Source organism: Salvia hispanica, chromosome 4, assembly GCF_029641045.1.
Source record: "Salvia hispanica isolate PSC_SH4W2 chromosome 4, Shi_PSC_v1, whole genome shotgun sequence".
NCBI lineage: Eukaryota > Viridiplantae > Streptophyta > Magnoliopsida > Lamiales > Lamiaceae > Salvia > Salvia hispanica.
The window spans coordinates 5,343,061-5,360,314 of NC_142695.1; the positions used below are offsets into that span (position 1 = coordinate 5,343,061).

Genomic DNA, 17,254 nt, shown 5'->3' on the forward strand with positions numbered 1-17,254 from the left:
ACTCTTATGTTCATTTAGTTGATGTTTATTTTCACTAAAGTGATATATTGAGAGAAATAATCATCACAGTTAATTCACTATTTATATAATTACTAGGATGAATCGACTAAACTTTTACTATTAGTCGTCACAGTTAAGAACATACGTATTTCTAATTAGATCTAAATTCTTTATGTATACAATGATAATTCAATATCCATATTAATCAAATATGCTAACTTTATTCTCATAGCTTTGAATAGTTAATAAATATATTCGGCCCTTCCATTTCTGAATCCTGAATCCGCCACTGCCCACAGCAGCTTCAACTCCACTTTGTGAGAGGTTTCATATTCATACATTTCGTAGTCTAGAAGATGAGGGGCGGAGGGAGTATTTTTTTCACATTAAAACCCGTGTCTTTTCAAATGTTGTCTGTTTTTTAGGGGCAGGGAGAGTTTTTTTTTTTTTTTTCTAAATGGAGGGGGCAAATTAGTTGAATATACATATATTAAAGTAGTAGAGTATAATATACTCCATGTTTACATGTATTTGTATAGAGACATCAGACATGAGGTTGCCCCTTCTCAATAGTAGCTACCATCTTTCAAGCCCTTACAATTTTTGATATATTACTTTCATGCCTGCAATATTTCCACGGTGTATTGCTTTCATTACTTATCCTCTGATTTGCTCATTCCTATCGTTTCTGACCTTGCTTGTCTTTTTGTATACTCGTACAAAAACGACCTGATTTAACCTTATTAAAAACAACCTGATTAACTGTTTTGTATACTCGTACTTTTGCAAGTTTATAAATCACTACAGTTTTACATTTTTTTCCCTAACATTCCGCAGATATACTAATTATTTCTATAGTCCAAACAATTAAACCAATCTAACATTGTTGAAGACCAAATTGTAGGAAATTAAATGATGTGGAGGGGCTGAAATTTAATTTTGTAGAAAAATAAGCCATGGCTACCTGATGCTCGAAGAAGACGAGAGAGAACAAAAATTTAACTAATATAAAATATTATTAAAAGTTAAAAGTTAGCAGTATAATTTTATTAGTTGTCTCAGCCTCAGGTAGCGAAGAAACGTTGTACAAGTGGATAACGTTTTTATTAAATGTTTTCTCTCTCTCTTAATAAGTAGTCAAAAAATTACATCTTCTTTCTCTTAATAAGTAGTCAAAAAATTACATCTTCTTTCTCTTAATAAGTAGTCAAAAAACTAATGAAGATTTAATATCTTATTAAGTCTATTAAATTTTATTGAGAAATTGAAGATTAATTTTTTATCAAGTGTATCAAATTTTATTGAGAAATTCTTTGTATTAAAATTGAATGGAAGCTGAGTAAAAAATGACATTCTAATCGTGAATAGTAATAATGATATTTTTCAAACTATTAATAATAAACAAATTCATCAATTTTGAAATAGACGAGAACACATAGAATTTAATTGTCATCACTTCATGAAAATAAACACGCCTATAATATGAAATGTTTTATTCTTCTAATAAGGTGTTAGACTAGTTTTATGTGATACTATGTATTTTATCATTGTAAGTTGTAACTGTGATTTTTTGTATGGTATATTAATGTTTTCAGATATATTATACTTTCTTTTGTCATATAAAAAATAATGTTCATATTTGTTTTTTCTTCATTTTTAGTAGATGGACTTCACTTTCTACTAACTCATTATACTCACATTCTCTTATAAAACCAATAATCTCTCCGTCCCAAGATAAGCGAAGCTTTTCTTTTGGGCACGAGATTTATTGAATTAATATTTAAATAGTTAAAGTGGAGAGAATAAAGTATGAGAGAGAAAAATAGAGGAGTTAAGAGAAGAAAGTAGGTGGAGAATAAAGTAAGAGAGAAGATTTTTTGCCAAAAAGAAAAATGACTCACTTATAGTGGACCAAAAAGGAATATGACTCGCTTAACTTGGGACGCAGAGAGTATACAATTATGGAACCTACATTCTCTTAATTTTTACTATTTACTTTTCTTCATATTTCTTAAAACTCGTGCCGAGTCAAACATAGATAATATTTTACGGACAAAAGGAGTATACAGTAAATCCCTGTGAATATTTTTTTCTGCGCGCGCACACACACACTAACACTAACATATATGCATACACACACACCCCCACCAGACACACACGTGCACAGTAACACATGCACACACACATTACCACCACATATGCACACACAATACCGCATATACACACACACCGCCACACGTATATACACAACACCACATATACACACACAAGAAAAATGGAGTATTTGGCAAAAATATTTTTGAATAAATATTTAAAACCCGTGCTGCCAATGAATGGGACTCCTAATGGCGGATGTAGAGAGTATAATTTCACAATGATCCATACTAAAAGACGGATCCATCAATTAGTGAAAGAATATATTTTGTAGAATATAATCCTTCACACTGAATGAGCAAGTTTTGCTGCGTATACCTTTCCTTATACACTGTGATCCTTTTTTGGTCGTCGAACTGCCTCATCTCTTCTAACAACTCTTTAGTCAGCCAGACTTCCAGACGTCCTGGAATTGGCTCTTCTTCAGCTTCTTCAGAGTCATAGATAGGTTCAGGGATGGGCTCATCTTGTTCCTCGACAGAGGGTTCCTCGGTTATAGGGGAAAGGGTCTCCTCGACCTCCTGGACGGAGGGAGCTTTCCTAGACCGGGTAGATGAGGTCGCCGCCGCCTTTCCGTGGCCAAGCGGGGCTCCTCTGCCTCTGTTGAGTCTCCGCCCTTTGCGTCAGGAACTAAGTCATCGACTTCATCGAGGAGGCTCCTCCTGGTGCGCCTCCTTTCTGCCCTCTCATCAACCTTCGGTTCATCTTCATCTTGGTCGCCTACCAGGTCAACGATCAATTTCAGCCCTCCTTCGGGCTCCGGTACTCCAGTCGTGAGTAGATCTGCTTCTTCCAATAGCTTTTCTGGGGTTTCCCCCTCGCCAACCAACATCGGGGTTGCCCCCTCAATATAAATGGGGTTCTCCCCCCCCCCCCCCGACATCTCCTAGGGTTGCCTCATCTTCCATGGGTTCAGGGGTCGCGCGCCTGAAATCAGTTGGGGTCTCGTTCCCAATTTTTAAAGGGGTTTCCCCCACAGCAACATTCTCTAACACAGGGGTTTCCCCCTCAATCACACTATCCACAATAGGGGTTACCCCCTCCACCACTTCATCGAAAACAGGGGTTTCCCCCTCACAAACTTCCCTACCTTCAAGATTAGGGTTCTCAGGTTCTTGCCTTTCTGTCTCCACCATGGTTTCGTCGTTCGTCGATCCGTCACCCTTCGGCCGTTCGTGCACTGCCTCCTCTTCCTTCGCCTTTTGTGAAGCGGTTTCTGCATGTTGAGATGTAGAATCTTGCGGTCCTTCTTCATGAAGATTCGCCGGTTGTGCAGCCGAGTCTGCCGGAATCGTTAGTGGTGGTACGACCGGCGCAGGCGACATCAGGCTAGCGGCGAACAGGGCATACACTTCTTTTGCTTTCTCGACGCTCCCCACTTTCTGCGTCAATTCTGCCAGCAAGGCTGGGTCGTACACCGTGCTTTGTGAACTTCCGGTGCGTTGGGTAGAATCCATCGGTGCAGATCTGAAAAATGAGAGAAAAAAACTGGTCGAATCTAGTTAGGGTTTAGTTTCTAGAGAGAGAGAGCGAAGGTAGAGAGAAGGGAGAGTAAATCAGATTTTGTCAATTTGGGGTTATTGGAGAGAGAAGGACGGCGGTTGCTTTTCTGATGAAAAAATGGTGCGATTGCAGGCATGATGTAAGCAACCGTACAACTTCCATAAATATCGACCAGATTTTGAATTTCAAAATATCTTTTTCCCTCCTTGACTCCTTCCTCCAGGCTCCCCTTGAATTCTCCCCTCAGATTCTTCTCTAGCTGATTCCCTCGACCATGTCCTACATAACAAAGAAATGAAGGTTCCAGACTCCTAGGTCAAGGTTAGAGTATAAAAATATCGGTTTCCTTCGGAGTCTGGTGCTTCGAAAATATTTTTGGATTTTCTAAGTTTGAAAAGCAATTAAACTATTTACACACTTTTTTGTATTCCCGAGATTCCCTGGTTCAGTTTGTATTTTCAAAATTGTTAACTTACTCCTTGACCCAGGAATTCATCGGGAATATCCCCCGTCCGTTTAGGCGATAATAGGGAGTGCATGTAGTGGAACTTCGTCCACAACACACAACTCGGAATTATCCCTATAGACTTTCACTCTATGACCATTGACAAGGAAAGGAACAGAGTTTGGAGCACTTCCCTGGATCTCCACTGCTTCGTTTGCTCGGATGCCGATGATGGTATATGGGCCGATCCATTTAGACTTCAGTTTTCCTGGCATTAGCTTGAGCCGAGACTGAAAAAGGAGCACCTTCTGTCCCACATGAAGTTCCTTGACCCGGAGATTCTTATCATGCCATAACTTCGTTCTTTCTTTGTACCACATGGCAGACTCAAATGACTCCAGCCGAAGTTCCTCCAATTCTTGCAATTGTAACTTCCTCTCTTCTTCGCAAGCTATCGGCTTCATATTCAGTTCTTTCACTGCCCAGTACGCCTTGTGCTCAATACCAACAGGTAAGTGACACATCTTGCCAAACACAAGTCTGTAAGGCGACATTCCAATAGGCGTTTTAAAAGCAGTTCTGTAAGCCCACAATGCGTCCCTGAGTCTCTTGCTCCAGTCCTTCCTTGACAGATTAACTGTTTTCTCCAATATCGCCTTGATCTCGCGATTAGAAATCTCTGCCTGGCCATTAGACTGAGGATGGTAAGGAGTCGACACTCTATGGTGAACACCATATTTCTTCATCTAAGCCTCGATGGTGCGATTACATAAATGAGTCCCTTGATCCGAGACGATGGCCCGAGGAACTCCGTATCTGTTGAAAATATTGGCCTTCAAGAATTTTGCCACCTCCTTCGATTCGCATGTTATGGTGGCCTTAGCTTCTATCCACTTAGACACATAGTCCACTGTAACCAATATATATGTATTCCCACAAGACGATGGGAACGGTCCCATAAAGTCCATTCCCCACGCATCAAAAATTTCGCACATGATCACCGGGACTTGAGGCATCTCGTCTCTTCTTGAAATTCCCCCCGTCTGTTGGCACCTCTCGCAACATTGGCAGAAATCAAAAGCATCCCTATTTAGTGTCGGCCAATAAAAACCGCTGTCCAACACTTTCCTCGCTGTCTTCCTTGGTCCAAAGTGGCCTCCACATGCTAATGTGTGGCAATGAATTAACACATCTCTTTGTTCCCATTCGGGAATGCAGCGTCTAATCACTTGATCTGAGCACATTTTCCACAGGTAAGGATTGTCCCAAAAGTAATATTTAGCTTCACTTCTAATCTTCATCCTCTGGGCCCGAAAAACTTCGTCTGAACTTGGCATCTCTCCCGTGACCAAGTAGTTGGCTAAATCAGCAAACCATGGCTCTGCATTTAGTGTGCGCTTCCCTTTATCCGATTCCCCTAGACCGGTCAGAGCCAAAACTGCTTCCCAGTTAGGTGGTCTAGGAAATTTCTCCAGCAGGTACAAATGCTCCTCGGGGAAGGCATCGGGTATGGCCTCTTCTGTTTCCCCCTGATGTATTCTGCTCAAGTGATCAGCTACTCTATTCTCTGTTCCTCTTTTGTCTCTTACTTCCCAATCAAACTCCTGCAAGAGTAACACCCAACGGATTAATCTCGGCTTAGATTCTTTCTTAGCCAGCAAGTACTTAATCGCCGCGTGATCCGTGAAAACTACAACCCTTGACCCAAGGAGATAGGGTCGGAATTTTTCAAACGAGTATACGACAGCCAACATTTCCTTCTCTGTGGTGTCATAATTTTTCTGAGCCTGATTCAGCGTCTTGGAAGCATAGAAGATCACATAGCTTTTTTCATCAATTTTCTGTCCTAGGACAGCTCCCACAGCAAAATCGCTCGCATCACACATTATCTCGAAATGATGGCTCCAGTCTGGTGCCCTGATAATTGGTGCTGATACTAACCTGTCCTTAAGCAACTGGAACGCCCTTTCACATCCTTCGTCAAAGACGAATTCCACGTCATTATGTAACAACCGAGTGAGTGGTTGCGCGATTTTTGCAAAATCCTTGATAAACCTTCTATAGAACCCTGCATGGCCTAGGAAGCCTCTCACCACTTTTTGGTTCGTAGGGTATGGTAATTTTGATATCAGTCTGGAGGTTTGACGGTGGTAGGAAGTTTCCCTTCATTCCCTCGCATCTCATTCAAGGAAACTGCAATCTGGGAAAGTTTCTTTGTCATCATGTCCATGACGGCTTTATGTTCAGACTGAGCATCTTGTAACTTGTGCACCATGTCATTGTTGGAGTGCAGGTTACCCTGCATGAACTGCTGTGAATTCACTAGATCATGGACCATGTCATCCAAACTCCTCTGTGGTCTGGAGTTGAATTGACCAGAATTTGGTCCTTGACATTGGTTCTGACGATAGTTGCCATGATGATTGCTGTATTGGTTGTTAGACCCTTGATTTCCCTGATGGTTATTGTACTGGTTACCAGACTTTTGATTCCCTTGATGATTTGGTTGGGAATTCTGGTAGTTTCCTTGGTTATTTCTCTGATGAGGTGGCACATAGGAACTCCCTGGATTGTTCTGATTTCTGTTTCCCCAATTAGTTTGATCTTGATTCCTATACCCCAGCTGCAATTGCCCCTCTTGACTTTTCCCTGACCAGTTGGACTGCCTCTCCGGAAGGTGTGCATAATTCGTGAGCTGAAGTGGAGGTGGCTGGCCTTGATCATGGTCAATCCATCTGAAGTTTGGGTGAGTCCTCCATGGAGCGTCCCTCTGTCTTCCTTGGTTCCAACTTTCGTCGGGATTCCAACTTCCCATCGAATTTGCCTGAGCTTGACACTCCCCTTCGCAGGGCTGACTGTAGTATGGTTGAAGTTGTCTTTCCTCCTGACCAGGGGGTTTCTCAATTTCCACTAGAGCATGCAGATTGTATTTCTCAATTGCATTTAGCAAGGCCTTTTCCAGTTTATCGATCCTATCTTCCACCTTCTTGTCTTCTTATTCCATCACTGCATTAGCCGATCCTCTCCTCAATATGCATCGCGGGTTATCATAGGCCTTCTTCGCCTCGATCAGCCTTCCCAAGGTTTCCCGAGCTTCACTTGCCTTATTCTTGGTAAAATTTCCCCCGCTCAAGGGGTTCATCAAGTCCTTTGATTCAGGGTTTGCACCTTCGTAGAACAGATAGTAAGTCTCCGCTTCTATCATCCTGTGGTTCGGACAAGCATCCAGCAACCCCTTGAAACGGGACCAATAAGAACTCAGAGACTCATCGTATTCTTGTTTGCACTCCTGAATCTCCTTCTTCAAGGCATTCGTCTTGTTGGATGGAAAAAAGTAATCTAGAAATTCTAGTTTAAAATCCTTCCACGTGTTGATCGAGTCCGGTGGGAGCCTTAGCAGCCAAGTGTTCGCCTCCCCTTTGAGAGCAAACGGAATTGCTCGAAGACGGTAGTCCTCCTCTGTTGCCTCGTTGGGTCGCTTTTGAATGCTGCATAGTTTACTGAACTCGTTCAAAAATTCATAGGGGCATTCGTTCCTACACCCAGAGAAAGTGGGTAGAACTCCAAGTACATTTGTCTTGATATCGATCGACCTCCGTCGTTGGTTCGAGACTATAGCATAAGCGGGTTCACCGTCAAGATGTGCGGTGAGCGACCCTATTTCGGGATCGGGATCTAGCAGATGAGCCATATTCGGGTCCTCCTTTTCTGTTGACGACCCCGGGTTCTCCTCTGTCGACGAATTCCACTCCTTTTCACTTTCTGACTCGAACGGGAATGGATCCTCCGTCCTCAATCCTGATCTGGTGGTGATGGTAGATGTAGATTCCTTGACTCGCCGCTTGAATTGGCCACTCCCTGACCCAGATGAGCTTGCCCAACTTCCAGAATGGAAGCCTGCTTTCATAAACTGTCAAGGAGAAAGAAAATAACAGAACTTAAAATATTTACACCAAATCCTTAAATGAAATAACAATAAACGTCATCCCTCCCCGGCAACGGCACCATTTGAAAGTAGGTATGTTCCGTAGTGCGTACAGAAGGAAATAACAGGTTCCCTAGGTCCAGCAAATCCACTAGATCACGCGGTCTAGGAACTCGTTGGTCGCAGGAAATCTGGTCGTCGGACACACAGCACTTCTTTCAAAAACCCTCAACCACTTTACTAAACCTAGTATAGGGAAGTAGGGATCGATCCCACATAGAAGAATACGTAATACTCATGTTCAAGGATTTGGATTTGTTTTTGGTGTTGGCTGCTGCCACGCATTTTTTCTTGGGTTGAGGAAAACAAATTAAACTTGACTTAGGAATCTAAAAACTCCTAAGCTAATAGCTAGATCTAGGCGAAATAATAAGAGAACGTTGCGAGAAAATTAACTACTCGATCACCAGATCTAAGAAAACTACTCCAATTACCTAGACCTAGGAAATAAACTGACTGTGGGGACCATGACTGAAAAAGCAGAGTACGTACGAAAAGCTGGCAGAATAACTAACTCTAGTACTAACTAACAGCGACATCATCTTCTACAACCAAATTGCGTGAAACTCATAAGAAAATCAACAAGAACGAAATCAAAGCAGAGCAAACTAAATCTAAGTCAAATTTATGCATAATCAACGAAGAACTAAACAGATCTGCAGACGCTAGACGAAGTAAAACAGAAAACAAGAAGAAAACTCAAATCCATCTAACAACTTCCTTTTCTCACTTCGGATCCAACCTCAGACGCTAAATCCACTCCGGATCCAAGCGTCCAACACAAATTCCAACCAACAGAAACACTTCATCACTTCAGATTCGAACAACAACCTCCAATCAGTCAATAAACCACAGATCTATCACCGAATTCCCATATCAAACACCACAACATCAAAATAAAACAGAGATCGACATAATACTTATTAAAATAAACTTCCAGCAGCGAGATCTACGTAAATCAACTCAAAATATCACAACTAAACACAAATCAACAAAGCGAAAAGATAACGAGTATCATCAACAGCCAAGTCGACTCCCAAAAGTGAAGTTCGACCGCAAAAGTACAGAACAAACGGAATTAAAAGAGATTGTATCTTCATCCACACGCGGACGGTGTTGCAACTGCGAAACTTCTAAAGAAAATAACCCTTCGTAACCCGACTACCCCAGATCTTCCATTCCCAAGTGTGTGTTATGTGTGTGAGCTAAAAGAGAGTGAAAAAGTGATATGATGTGCGTTGCATGCTCTTCTATATATAGGCGTTCGAGTGGGGCCCAGCGAGGTATAGATAGACTTTGTTGCCCTCAGCTATTGACTCCCTCTGTCACGCCTTCTTTTCTTTTAAATCCTGCTCACTTTACTTCATTCCTTTCCTAGACCATCTCCTTCAGCATTTCCTCAATCTAGCGATATTTTTTCACACACCTGGCTTAGGAAACGTGTTAGACCAAGCAAATTATAACGCTTTTCACCATATAACCGATGCATGAAATTAGCCTTATCACTTTTATAGATAGTTTTTCAACTCCAACTTTCATTGCGACTTCGATTTGAGATAAAATGGTAGTTTTATAGATAGGTTTTCAACTCTAAATTTCTTTGTGATTTCGATGTGGGACAATTAGTTTTACACTTAAAAGAGAGTTTTTTGTTCCTTTATGTAAATAATGATTTAAAATTGAAATGAAAAGTGGATTAGAGATAGGGCATCCACTAGGGCTCCACCATTGTAGAAAGATAGGGCATGTTGATGTGGCAACCACTAAGGTTCTCACTGGGGCTTTCACTAGGGCATCCATTGTGGACACTGGCGGAACCAGCATAGGCCAAGCCCCCGCTTGAGCGGGGGCTTTGCCGGAGCTGTCCACCTATTTATACAGAGTAAAAGCAGTGTCCACCGTTTTTACCGAGACGATTAAAAATGGGATAGAAAGGACGGTGATAGAGAGAAAGCGGAGGGTGAATGAGCCGAGGAGAGAGAGAGTGAATACTCTACCTAGTTCTCGCCTAGTTACAAGCTTTCCATTATTTTTTTATTAATTTTGTTGGTATTAGTGTCATAGAATAGGGGATATTTTTATTTATAATATTAGAGAAGGGATATAATTATCTTTTTATCCTTTAAATAAATATTGGGATACTTTTATTAATTTTTTTTCTTTCTTAACAAAGTTTCCGTATTTACAATTTTCTCAGCTACCATTTGAAAATTTATTGTAATAGTAATATCTTATTTTGATTCATTATATCTATATTTTATACTTTATACACTACAAATTTTAGCCAATTTTGCAATACTTTCACAATATCAATCTCATTGTATATAAGAAGTAATCCCTCTTATCCAATTACAAATAAAACATGTTCTTTTATTGTCACATTAAAAATAAAATATTTTCTCAAAATAAAAAAATAACAATATTCTACTTTTTCATTTCCCTTACTTTACTCTCTATTCATTAACTCACCTGCATAAAATCTCGTATCGGAAACCAAACGTTTCATATTTATTAAGATAGATGGAGTATTAATATTTGCTTCGCGTCCATTAATTGATAATTATTATACGTCACTGCGGACAACTAATACTGCTAGAATCGACTATCTGCTTTCAGAGATAATAAGGGTGCCAGTGTCGCGTTGTCTTATCGTTAAATTTCAGCACCGGCTTCTTTAAAATTCTGGTTCCGCCACTGATTGTGGATGCTCTAAAAAATGCTGATGTGGCAACCACTAGGGCGCTCTCTAGGACCTCCATTGTAGATGCTCTTATAGGTGTGTTTATTTTCATGAAGCGATGACAATTAAATTCTATATGTGTTCTGATCTATCACAAAATTGATGAATTTGTTTATTATTAATAGTTTGAAAAATATCATTATTAATATTCACGATTAGAATGTCATTTTTTACTTAGCTTCCATTCAATTTTAATACGAAGAATTTCTCAATAAAATTTGATAGACTTGATAAAAAAAAATTAAATCTACAATTTCTCAATAAAATTTGATAGACTTAATAAAATATTAAATCTTCATTAATTTCTTTACTACTCCCTTCGTCTCATATTTAGAGTCACTTATTGTTATGTCTCGGGTTTTAAGAAAGAGTGGAAGTGTGTAATAAATGAAGTAAGATGGTGGAGTGTGTAATAAATGAAGTGAGATGGTAGAGTGTGTAATAAATGAAGTGAGTTAGTTGAAGGTGGGTCCCTTTTTGACTTTTTGGTTTTTTATTTTTGTTTTGGTTTATTTTAATGTAGATAATGACATTTTGATGTAATTTTGATGAATAATGGGGTAAAATTATAGGACCAAATATGGAAAATTCTAAATGTGACTTTTAAACTAGGACGAACTTTTATGGCAAAAAGTGACTCTTAAACTGGGACGGAGGGAGTACTTATTAAGGAAATAAAGTGTAACTTATTAAGAGAAAGAAGATGTAGTTTTTTGAATACTTATTAATGTATAGTAAAAACATTTAATAAAAATTGCACTGCTACTTTTTAACTTTTAATAATACTCCCTTCGTCCCTGAAAATTTGTTACTTATTTCTTTTTTCGTCCATCCCTAAAAATATATAAAAACTGGACTCATATGCTTCTAACTTTTTTCAACCTACTTTCTACTCCCTCCGTCCCATAAAAGTTGATACAAAACTTTTGGGCACGGAGATTAAGAATTTATATTAAATAAATAGGAAAGATGAAAAAAGTAGGAAAGATAAGAGAGAGTAAAGTAAATGATGAAATAAAATAAGAGTGATTAGATGTTTTGCCTTTTGTTAAAAAAGGAAATGACTCAACTTTGTTGGGACGGACTAAAAAGGAATACGACTCAACTTTTATGGGACGGAGGGAGTATTACATTTCTTAAAACTCGTGCTAAGTCAAATGGTGCTAAATTTTAAGGGACAGAGGGAGAATTTTATATTAGTTAAATTTTTGTTCTCTCTTGTCTTCTTCAAGCATCAGGCTGCCATGGCTTATTTTTCTGCAAAATTAAATTTCAGCCCCTCCACATCATTTAATTTCCTACAATTTAGTCTTCACCAATGTTAGATTGGCTTCATTATTTGGACTAAAAAGATAAGTAGTATATCTGCAAAATGTTGAGGAAAAAAAATGTAAAACTATAGTGATTTATAAACTTGCAAAAGTACGAGTATACAAAACAGTTAATCAGGTCGTTTTTAATAAGGTTAAATCAGATCGTTTTTGTGAATGCGTCCATGATTGACCAAACACAAAGTGTCATTGTGCGGAGGAATAAACCGGGCATCAGCGCTGAGTGTTGTTGAACGATAATCCATATTTGCAGCATTCTTAACATGTGATGAATCACTCAATAATTTCATTGACGTGTTGTCCCCCATGGAATTGCCCAAATCAACCTTAGCGTGAAGAACCTTGATTGGAAAAGCATTCAGTTGCATCGAGCACTCAAACTGCCCTTGAACTTGTTCCTCCTCGCGCTTGTGATCCTGACCGGACTTCTTCTCCTTCTCAGCCTTTTCAACTCCACATAAACCAGCAGAAGAATCAAGAATCTTCTCGGTGAAATAATCAAATCCATCCACAAAATTAATGGAGCCATCATCCTCTTCTATCACAACAATCGGAGGCAACTCTTTTGTCCGAACCTCCTCCCTGATCGGCACCTCTACGTCACTGGAATCGGAGATAGGTTCATCGAAAATCTGAAATTGGGCATGCTGCAGCGGGAGCGGCAAATGTTGGAATTCAACAAACCCATTGGCAGGGGTTGAGATCGGGACTGCCGCAGTGGGTAGCGGTGCGGCTGTTGGCCACCAGCAGGACGGTGAGTGTTGCAGGGGTGGCTGTGGCCAGCCGAGTGGGAGCTTCCCGGTGCAAGGCTGCTGTCCAACGGGAGGACTGTAGTAGTCTGGTGTCATGAAACCAGATCGTGGAATCGGGTACTCCGGTGGCGACGATGGCTGCCAATTCTCGTACCCATGTTGGTGATAGAACGCATGACCATCCGGCGGATCCCAACAAGAGTTTGGGCGTGTTGGTGGTTGATCATACTGCGGGAACTCCGGAAGCATCCGACTGCTCGGTCGGTGCCAGCAAGTTTTCGGTCTCCGCTGTGCAATGAACGGTGGTGGCGGCTGGTAGTAGGGGATCTGGAATTGCGGCTGTGCGACGGCGTACAGTAGAGGTCCAACCGGTGGGTCAGGTTCCGGGCGCGATGGAGGGCGCGTGGATGCTGCTTTACGCCCATGCTCAAGCAATCGGGACTCGATTCTGGCCAACCTAGCGAGAATATTCTCCCACGTTGCTGTTGTTGAAGTCAATTGCAAGCCTTTCAGATGCTTGCGATATCTCCGACCATGAAGGAAGATTGACTCCAGCCATGAGTTAGACAATGGAAGCACCAATTGTTAAGAGATGATTTCTCTTAACAAGATTCCGGCGTCGCGGAATCGTCGGAGGGATAAAAGGTAGACGAGGTAGTTGCGGGAGCTTTGCCCGTCAATCAAACCAAGATTAATACCGAATTGAAATAAGCGATAAAAATAAGATAAAGGTAATTGTATTTCTTGATTGAATAATGAGATAACAATAGGTCCTATTTATAATACTCCTATGAATAACCTAACTTGGTGAATAAGATAATAATGATATGGAAAAGATATGATAAAATAACAATAGAGATATGGGAGATATTCTATAGATATATCCATATCACAAAGCTTACATAAAATCAACGGCAACACCCACCGCCACTATTTCTTCCCAAGGTACTGTGATTGGTGATGAGCGTGCACCAGTCGTCGCTTCATTTTCTTCCAGGGTTCCTAGCATACCTACCCCTGGAATCGTGAAACCCGACATTTTAGGCCCCGAAGTTAATATTCTTGCAGCATGGCACATTTCCGTCGAAGGCAAGACCAACACAAAATCCACATTCAACATAATTTCCGGTACCTCAATGGCGTGCCCGCACCAGAGCGGCCTGGCGGCTCTACTCAAGAGCATGCATCCTGATTGGTCTCCCTCTGCAATCAAGTCGGCCATCATGACCACTGCAGACGACGTGAACCTCGTTGGTAATCCAATTGAGGACGAGAGGTTCCTCCCGGCTAACATCTTTGCCACGGGATCAGGGCATGTGAATCCATCAAGAGCTCATGATCCCGGACTTGTCTACGACATCCAGCCCCAAGACTACCTTTCTTACTTGTGCGGTCTTGGCTACACGGAACGCCAAGTGGAGGTGTTTCTACATAGGAGGGTGAATTGCGCAGTTGAATCGAAGATAGCGGAAGCATAGCTAAACTATCCTTCATTCTCTATAATTTCAGTTGCAAATCAACTTCCCAGGTTTACACCAGGGCCGTCACAAACATAGGCGACCCTGACTCGTCATACGAGGTCGAGATTTTCCCACCTAACGGAGTTGATGTTCGTGTGGAGCCCGCCACGCTCAACTTCTCTGAGACAGAACAGAAACTGCAGTACAAGGTTACATTCAGCCGACCCACTTCTGCTCCGAATGCCAATTTCATCCAAGGATTCTTGAAATGGACCTCTCCCAGTCATTCTGTGAGGAGCCCTAATGTGGTTCGTTTGTCTTGAAACCAACCAACTATGGATGCTAATAATTTCAAATTTGTACTACTAGTATAAATTTGATTCACATGCAGGCGCTGCCATGACTGTTCATGTATCGAATCGAGCTGAATTATCAGCTTCAACTTTGTCGGTTCTTTCCTGGAATGCATATTATTATAAATAAGAGAGTCGAGCTGATTATTATAAATATTTTCACATTACTTATGAAATACTCCCTCCGTCCCGGATAATTCGGGTCACTTTGACTGGGCACGGATTTTAAGAATTGTAATGAAAAGTGGGTTGAAAAAGTTAGTGGAATGTGGGTCCTATCTTTATATATTAGTTTTATAATAAAATGTGAGTATGAATGAGTTAGTGGAATATGGGGTCCACTACCAAAAATGGTAAAAGTGAAGTGGGACAAATTATGTGGGACGGACCGAAATAGAAAACTGGGACGAATTATCTGGGACGGATGGAGTATAAATATTTACTTCTCCCAATCATAAACAAAGTATGGTTTTCAAACTAGTTCTGTGAGAGTCGAGCCGATTTTGCTCACCACCAAACCACCAAAGCTCAGTGGGATACTCATATTAATTATTCATATTTCATTTCATTCCATTTCTATATTATTTGTAGTTATCAAACATAGGAATGGAATCAATCAAGGAATAACAATTTCATTCCCTTAGCATTCCATGTGCTTACCAAGCACAAGAATGGAAAGGAATTGTCATTTCATTCTCACCTTCATTCCATTCTCATCTCCATTTCATTCCCTCCTTATTCCATTCCATCATACCAAGAAGCCACATAAGGCCGGTCTTACTTGGTATGATACTACTTTGTATTTTATCATTGTAATTGTGATTTGTTGTATGGTATATTGATGTTTTCAGATTTAGTATACTTTCTTTTGTCTATATAATATTATACTCCATCCGTCCCACTTTAGGAGTCCTAGTTTACTATTTTTGGGTGTCCCACTTTAGAAATTCCGGTTGGAATATTCCATAATTGGTAATAGGTCTCATATTCCACTCACATTTTTCCACTCATATTTTATTATAAAACTAATATGTAAAAGTAGGGTCCACATTCCACTATCTTTTTTCACTAACTTTCCTTTATATTTCTTAAAACTCGTGCCGAACTCAACCGGGACTCTTAAAATAGGACGGAGGGAGTAGCATATTTGCTATTTCGGTCCATCTACAAAATAATGTTTATATTTATTTATTTATTTTCATTTTTAGTAGACGTACTTCACTTTCTATTAACACATTATATTGACATTCTATTATAAAATCAATACTCCCTCCGTCCCAAGATAAGCAAAGCATTTCTTTTGGGCACGAGATTTATGAATTGATATTTAAATAGTTAAAGTAAAGAGAATAAAGTATGAGAGAGAGAAAAGTAGAGGAGTGAAGAGAGAATAAAGCAGGTGGAGAATAAAGTAAGAGTGAAGATTTTTTGCCAAAAAGAAAAATGACTCATTATAGTGGGATATCCCAAAAAGAAATATGACTCGCTTATCTTGGGATGGAGAGAGTATATAATTATGGAACATGCATTCTACTAACTTTTTCTACTTAATTTTCTTCATATTTCTGTTCAGAGCCCTATTGTGGTTCGTTCGTCTTGAAACCAACTCTGGATGCTAATAATTTCAAATTTGGACTACTAGTATAAATTTGATTCACATGCAGGCGCTACATCCATGACTATTTACGTATTTGTCCAGTCGAGTCCTTATTTTAATTACTCCTACTTGTCATGTATCGAGTCGAGCTGAATTATCAGCTTCAACCCGGTTTTCTTTTCCAGGAATATATTATCATAACTGGTTATTGTATTAATTGACAAAATTATACTCAAACGTAACAAATTAAATTTTGTTGCCACAACATCAATCGCAGTAGTTTAATATGGCAATCATAATATTGATATTTAGTCGTAGTTTAATATGCCACAACATCGAGTGCTGGGAGCAGACATAAAACAATTCCAAGAAAAATGACTAATGGACTAAAAAAAAGATAAGCCAAACAACATAGGGCAGAAAATGCAGCACTGGTATGCAACCTCGATATCAGCACAAATAATCTCTTAGCAGAACAATTTATTTACATTGATGATTGATCAAAATCGCACAAAATTGTCAACTCCCCTATCAGAAATAGGATTGACTAGCAATAACGAAGAAATATAGAAACAAGGAGTACCAACGAGAATAACAAGTATAATTGCACTAACCAAAGGTGAGAAACCTAGAAAGACATTATTTGTGGAAAGATTCAAACAAAACCAATAACCATTAGTAATTACCTGTAAGAAAAGAACAAATGACTTGATCAAGGAACTAACCAACCAAATCAGCAGCATCTGATGTGGAATCAGCTTAAGAGAACCATGCCTAACCAAACAATTTTAAAGATGGGAAAAAGAATGGGTAGGAGAAAAGGAAAATGAAAAGGAAAAGGAAAAAGGGAAAATGGAAAAGAAAAAGAGGGGAAAAAGATGAGAAGAAACATAAGGAATGGCAATAGGATATCAGCTCTACACAGCATCAAGTT

The 17,254-nt window shown here is 39.9% G+C and overlaps 1 pseudogene; it reads left to right on the plus strand.

Annotated features, from left to right (window-relative positions):
- LOC125194521 (subtilisin-like protease) overlaps positions 1 to 14,895 on the plus strand; it is a 35,680-nt pseudogene extending 20,785 nt beyond the window's left edge.
- Positions 14,896 to 17,254: the final 2,359 nt, after the last annotated feature.